The following is a 7,817-nucleotide window of genomic DNA, read 5'->3' as shown; positions in this document are numbered from 1 at the left end:
CTAGAGAAGTACTGCATCCTGAGTGGCTAGCAAATCCTGTTCTTGTACTCAAAAAGAATAAAGTGGATTGGCGCATGTGCGTCGACTATACCGATCTCAACAAACATTGTCCGAAGGACCCCTTCGGACTCCCTAAAATATATCAGGTGGTTGATTGGACCGCAGGATGTTCTATGTTGTCCTTCCTAGACTGCTATTCTGGATACCATCAGATCAGCTTGGCAAAGGAGGATGAGGAAAAAACTGTATTCATCACCCCGTTTGGAGGTTTCTGCTATACCTCCATGTCATTCGGCCTCAAGAACGCGGGAGCGAGTTACTAGAGAGCTATTCAAACATGCTTAGCCGATCATTGGGGCAAGCGGGTGGAAGCTTATGTCGATGACGTGGTGATCAAAATAGAAAACTCAGAAAACTTCATTGAAGATTTGCAGCTGGTCTTCAACAGCCTGAGGCGATACTGATGGAAGCTCAATCTAGAGAAATGTGTCTTCGGAGTACCAGCAGGGAAGTTACTCGGATTCATTGTCAGCCACCGAGGAATTTAAGCCAACCCAGAAAAATCGAGGCCATCATGAGAATTGAAGTGCCATGATCATAGAAGAAGGTACATAGGCTTACTGGATGCATGGCGGCCCTGAGTAGGTTCATATCAAGGCTAGGCGAGAAAAGGCATGCCATTCTACAAATTGCTCAAGAAGGTGGACAAATTTCAGTGGACCACAGAGGCATAGGAAGCTCTAGAGGCACTAAAAAAGTTCCTGACTACGCCACCAGTACTCAAGCCGCCACGGTGAGCCACGCCGAATCAGCCGGCAGAAGATCTGTTGTTATACATCTCCTGCATGACTCACGTGGTAAGCACCACGTTAGTAGTCGAGCGGGTGGAGGAAGGACACATACCCGGTGCAGCATCCGGTCTACTTCATCGGTGAAGTTCTCGGGCCCTCAAAAATGAAGTATCCCCAGGTTCAGAAACTACTGTACGCGGTACTTCTAACCGCTCGCATGCTCCGTCACTACTTTGACGACCACAAAGTCATAGTAGTCAAAGGATTTCCAATTAGGGACATTCTCCACAACAAAGAAGCTATCGGGAGGATAGCCAAGTGGGCCTGCGAGCTGGGAGCTCACGACATAGAGCTCCGACCTTGCATGACAATAAAGACTCAAGCACTGGTTGACTTCGTATCAGAATGGACTGAGCATCAGGTCCCAGACAACCCGGAGGCTACCGAAGTATGGCGAATGTACTTTGACGGCTCACTGAAGCTGCAGGGTGCAGGTGCAAGAATCCTCTTCATTGCTCCTGGAGGTGAACAATTCAAGTATGCACTCTAGTTATTATTTCCAGCATCAAATAATGCAGCAGAATATGAAGCACTGATCCACGGGTTGAACATTGTCGTGTCACTGAGCATTAAGAAGTTGATGGTATACGGAGATTCACTAGTGGTCATAAGCCAGATAAATAAAGATTAGGACTGCTCGACTGATTCTATGGGCAAGTACTGTGCAGCTGTCCGAAAATTAGAAGACAAATTTGAAGGGTTGGAGTTCCATCACATGGAAAGAGATCGCAACGCGGCAGCGGACGCGTTGTCGAAGCTAGGATCCAGCCAGGCCTAGGTCCCACCCGAGACCTTCGTCCAAGAAGTATCACGCCCGAGTATTCTCTTAGATCGGACAGAAGAGTGCAACACCTTGAGACAACCAGAGTTAGACCCCAATGACTTGAGAGAGCCTATCATCAGGTACATAAAAAATGAAGAGGAACCAGATGACAAGGCGGCAGCGGAATGCATTGCGAGACAATCAGCCCACTACACCCTCATAGGGGACACACTGTACAGAAGAGGTGCGACAGGAGTCCTCATGAAGTGCATTCACTCGGCTATTGGAAAGCAACTGTTAGAGGAAATCCATGCCGGACAATGCGGAGTACATGTTGCGTCCAAAACTCTGGTTGGGAAAGTTCTCAGATCTGGTTTCTACTGGCCAACAACGTAGAGTGATGCCGCCGAGTTAGTCCAGAGATGTGAAGCTTGCCAATTTTTATCAAAGCAACAACATTTACCGGCACAGCAGCTGCAGAGCATCCCTATAACATGGCCATTTGCATGCTAGGGGTTGGACATGATCGGACCCTTCAAGAAAGCTCAGGGAGGCTATACTCATGTGCTGGTTGCCATTGACAAATTCACAAAGTGGATAGATTATAAGCCTATTGCCTCTTTAACCTCAGCCAAGGCAGTGGAGTTCATACAAGACATAATATTCAGGTTTGGGATACCAAACAGCATCATAACTGACCTGGGATCCAACTTCACTAGCTCTGAATTCTTCGATTTCTATGAACAACGGACCATCCAGATTAAGTACGCGTCAGTAGCGCATCCAATAGCCAATGGCCAAGTGGAAAGGGCCAACAGACTGATACTGGAAGCGCTCAGGAAGAAAGTGTTTGACAAAAATGAAAAGCTTGCAGGAAAGTGGATCAGAGAGCTACCGTATGTGGTTTGGAGCTTGAGAACTCAACCTAGTCGAGCTTTGCATGGAAATACCCCGTTCTTCATGGTTTATGGTACAGAAGCAGTGCTACCTGCCGACCTCATATTCGGCAGAAGCTACCAGGCTAGAAGATATTGATGTGCTGGAGGAAGAACGATTGAACACATTAATTCAGTTGGCCAGGTATCAGCAGACCTTGAGGCGTTATCATGATAAAGTTGTTCGGCACCGGTTCTTTGCAGTGGGAGACTTGGTCCTTCGCCGAATTATATCGGGGGAAGGACGGCACAAGCTGTCACCACTATGGGAAGGGCCATTCATTGTATCAGAGGTTACTCGGCTAGGATCATACCAGCTTACTCAAATGGATGGCACGGAAGTGGGGAACTCATGGAACATAGAGCATCTTAGAAATTTTTATCCCTAGCGAGGCCTCATAAGCTCTCGAAACAACATTGTACTCTGTAATTGGGGGACTTCATCAATAAAGATTTCGTTTTCAAAGGCACTCAGACTCTTGACTATCAGTTGACTTCGATTTGATTGGACTTGAAATCAGCATGTTTACTCGGCTCAGGGTGACCATTATACCCTACTAACGGAGCAATCGGCTTAAGTCGGTGACGAATTAAGATGGTGCAACATGCTCATGCTTACTCAGCTTAGGATGACCACTATACCCTACTAACGGAGCAATCGGCTTAAGTCGGCGATGACTTAAGTTGGTGCGACATGCTCACGCTAACTTGACTAAGGGTTACCACTATACCCTACTAATGGAGCAATCGGCTTAAGTCGGCAATGACTTAAGACAATGCGACATGCTCACGCTTACTCAGCTTAGGGTGACCACTATACCATACTAATGGAGCACTCGGCTTAAGTCGGTAATGACTAAGTCAGTGTGATATGCTCACGTCTACTTATCTTAGGGTGACCACTATGCCCTACCAGCCAGGCGATCGGTTTAAGTCGGAAAACACCTTAAAACCATCATGGCACCCTTACTTTCACAATTGTTCAGGGTGGCCGTTATACCTTAACAGCAAAATAATTAGCACTCCAGGAAAAAAGAACGTTTTACTTGTTGGCACCAGGGGCATGTTCTGGCACCCTGTCCACAAAATGTTCAAACACAACCATCACACACACATAGAATTCATATTACATCAAGTGTTTTGCAGGACATCACTGCATCAAAACTCTTTGCCAATAATGTCTTTCGCGGGAGCAATGGATTAAGAAGGACAACTTGAAGCATCAGGCGCAGCCTTGACATCGGCGACAATATCGTCAGGCACTACTACGCCGAGCCTCCTCATCAAGATCCGTCCAACGCAAACGACTTTGTCCATAGCCTTGTCGCGATGAGTTCTCAAGACGACACAATTGTCCTATGACGCTTTGACAGATAGTCGAGCAGCTTCTAGCTCCTGTGTGACAAGTTTCTTTGAAGCACGCAGATCTCTAATGGTCGAATCCTTGGTTGATAACAGCTGTCCAAGTCACAGAACCTCATCTTGGGATACTTGCAGCTCGTGACAATGATGATCCAGGTCCGACATGGTGAAGCAGTGGCTCCTCTACAATATAGTCAAGGAGTTGATAACATCACGGTATAACCTATCCAGATTGTCACGAGAGGCCGCGAGTGCTTGTTTCTCCTCCTACGAACAAGAAGCAACATTCAGCACCCAATCAACAATAAGCATGGCAAAGTCGACCAAGGGAGTTTACCTCATGTGCCATCCTTTCAGAGTCAAGCTGGGCATTGAGAGAGGAATTCAAAGAATGCGTGCCATCCAAAGAAGCAGAGGTTTGGGCCAAGTCGGCTTGACCTTGAGAATACTTCTCCTGAAGGTCAGAGCACCGTTGGGTCAAGTCGGCTTGACTTCGAGAATACTTCTCCTCAAGGTCATAGCACCGCTGGACCATATCCGACAACGCAGCTGAAAGGGGATGCATGACTAAGAACAAGTTGATCAATACAAACAATTAGGGAAGCTGTAAAATCACTAACTAGCTTTTGACGCCTTCAGGTCATCAATCTGTTTCTGGAGCAGCAATGGGTTCCATTGCATCAGAGTCAGAGCTTGCTTGGGAACAGTGGCACCACAGGATCTCAGCTGGGCAGATATTCCATCGACAATAACCTGTGATCAAAGATAGATGAGCAGAAGAAATATAATTTGCTAATATGAACAACATATAGCAAGAGGCCGACTCACCTGAAGATTGGAGAGGAACAGTGGTAGACCCAAGGCAGGAGGAGCTGTGTCATGGCTCGACGAAGGAAGATCAGCAGGAACAATCTAAAGGGCATTATCAAGGGTGATCTCAACCCCGCTAGCAGACAGCAGGCTCCTCGCCTCTATCTCGCTGACCTCTAAGGCGACTTGTCCGTTTAAAACCGTAGAAGCATGTACTATCGTCGCCCCATCGGACCGAGGTGGGGACGACCCAACATGGACATCGATGGAGGCGTGCGAAAGAGATCCCACCTGAACACCCTCGGGGCTAGGTTGTAGCTTGCACTACCCACCAGAGCTGGATCACTATCGGCAACACCCTCGGGGGCTGGGTAACTGCCGGCACCACCCTCGGGGGCTAGGTCTTCTGCAGTAGCCACCTCTAAGGCTGAGGGCTCCTCAGTCACCTCCATGGGAGTCGGGTGACTCAGACCAGCGTCTTGGCATTGAAGACTTCCCTCCAAACTTGACGATGCGTGAGACACCGCTCGGGTTACCTCCTGCCCAGCAGAGTCAAGCAAGGAAAGCCCACCGTCTGGGACCTCTGAACAGACGGTCGGGATATCATCGGCAGTTAGCTTTGATAGCATATCTTCAGGGATGACCTCCTCTAGTACTTGATCAAAGTTTAATATTGAAAGTCCATGAAGACTGACAAGAGCCAACAGAACTGGAGAAGGAATATCACTACCCCCTCGCTACTTCTACAGTGCCGGTTGTTCTTGCGGATCAGTGGGACTTCTTCTTCCTCTTCGTCCTCATCAAATATGCAAACAGCAGCCTGTGCATGATCACAACCCTTGGCATCAACCTCGAGAAGGGCCTCTGCCGGTACATCATCATGAACTAGAGCAGAAGGACCTCCACCCTGGTCCAAGCATGACAGTCGCCGAAGCTACCTCTTCTTCCTTTTTTCCTCAACAGGTGCAGTCGGGCGGCTCACTCGGTGTGTACGTTTTGGGCGAGCACCTTCGGGTTTCCGAGTCCCACCTCTTCACCAAGTTCTTGACCAGATGTGATAGCCATTGGCTCGGCATGGGTCGAGTCAGATGATTCCCCAGCCAGCAAACTAAGCACAACATCTATCTCCGCGTCGTCAGTGTTAGCTGACACCTCAAAATGAGTCTGCTTCTCATCCTCTGGAAGACTCCAAAGTGGGGCAATCAGAGCCTCAATGTCCTTAGAAGAGGGTCGCACTCTAAGACCCAGGCTACCATCACGAGCAGGAGGGTTGGACACAAACTCGGAAAATGGCCTAAGTAGTGGCAGGTTCCAGGCAGAATAGGCCACAGGAGCACCAACATTTGAAACTCTACCCCTCAGGATCATATCCAATTGGCTCATCAGATCTTCAGTGGGAACTTTCTTGTTCATGACCCGGGTAGAATCGTTGACACCATTGTACAAATAGGCAGGTTATGCCCTATCCTTCAAGGGTTGAATGTTCTTGAAAATGAAATCAGCAACCACAGCCTCAGCAGTTAGACCTCTATCCTTCAGCAAGCAGACCTCGGCAAGCAATACCCTAGCCTATGTTATCTCTGAAGGAGTCAGAGATTCTATCCAGCTCGGTATGCGGACATCTGGCTGTCTCCCTGACCAGGGGGAGGGACTTGCAGTGATTCTCCACAATGAACCACTCAAGGCGCCACCCCTAGATGCTGCCCTTGAGAGGAATGTCGAGGTACTCCAATTTCCTCCCATGACGAAGCTCCAGGCTCGCGCCGCCAACAAGTTGGTGTTGTCCCCCAGCCATCCCGGACCGACAGTGATAAAGGTATTTCTAGAGACCGAAATGGGGAAGAATCCCGAGAAAGGCCTCGCACAGATGTACAAAAATGGAAACTTGCAGAATGGAATTAGGGTTCAGATGTGTCAAGTTCAGTTCATAGAAATCAAGGAGGCCGCGGAAAAAGGGGGAGACGGGAAGAGCAAGACCGCAAATAAGAAAAGGATGGTAAACGACAGATTCATGAGTATCCTCTATCGGAACGGTGACCCCGCGGCAAATTCGCCAAGAGCAGAGCTCTTTCGAAAGCAAAACCCCAACGTCGACAAGATGAAGGAGGCCAAATTCTGAGATAATAGACATATGGTTACCCGCAAATGGCAACTAACTGTTGTGGTCGATGGGCAGGATGATTGCCGCAACGGAGCTTTGCCTCTTCCGTTTCGGCGCCATCGCAGTCTTGCCGGTGAAACGGACAGGAACGAGATCTCAGGGAAGCAGAGGGTGGTTTGAGGCGGAAAAGTGAAGTTAGGGCTCAGAAATAAAAAACGCACGTCGGCGCGAGTATAAATGAGGTTTCCCAGGTCGGGCACTATTACTAAAAAGTGCCAAGTCACTACTCGGGAAAGCGAAACTTCAGGGACGACTCGGCGGTTACCACTAAAACACCGACGGCTTCAGACATGGCTTGGCGGTTATCTCTAAAACGCCGGCAGCGTCAGACATCGCTCGGCGGTTACCTCTAAAACCCCAGTGGCATCAGCTATCGCTTGACGGTTACCTCTAAAACGCCGACAACGTCAGACATCGCTTGGCGGTTACCTCTAAAACGCCAATGGCATCAGCTATCGCTCGGCGGTTACCTCTAACAACGTCGATAGCGTTAGGCACATGGATGAACTGTCAAGCGAGTAAACATGAAAAGCAGCAAAAACATAACGTTCACTGGAAGCATCTGAAGTTTTTCATTAATATTGAGGGGGGGTTACACAAACTCAAAGACTGACTCATTATGAGCCGGCCTTTTTTCCCCTGCCTTCTACTACATTACATTACTTCACTACTTACACTACACTATACTTCTAACTACTACTACATTATTCTACTAATACTACCATTACTATTAACTATCTATACTACTATTTAAACCACTGCCGCCGTTGCCGCCGTCGTCGCCTTCGCCTCCCTTGCCACCGTCGTCGTCGTCGCCGCCACCGTCACCGCCCTCGTCGTCGCTGTCGTCGCCTCTTCGCTCCTCGGACGAGCCAAAGGAGTCCTCCTCATCAGAGGAGACCTCCGACTCATCTAACCCCTCGAGCCCGGCGCGC

This window comes from Zea mays, chromosome 3 (genome assembly GCF_902167145.1).
Source record: "Zea mays cultivar B73 chromosome 3, Zm-B73-REFERENCE-NAM-5.0, whole genome shotgun sequence".
NCBI lineage: Eukaryota > Viridiplantae > Streptophyta > Magnoliopsida > Poales > Poaceae > Zea > Zea mays.
Note: the sequence above shows the minus strand (reverse complement) of the source record.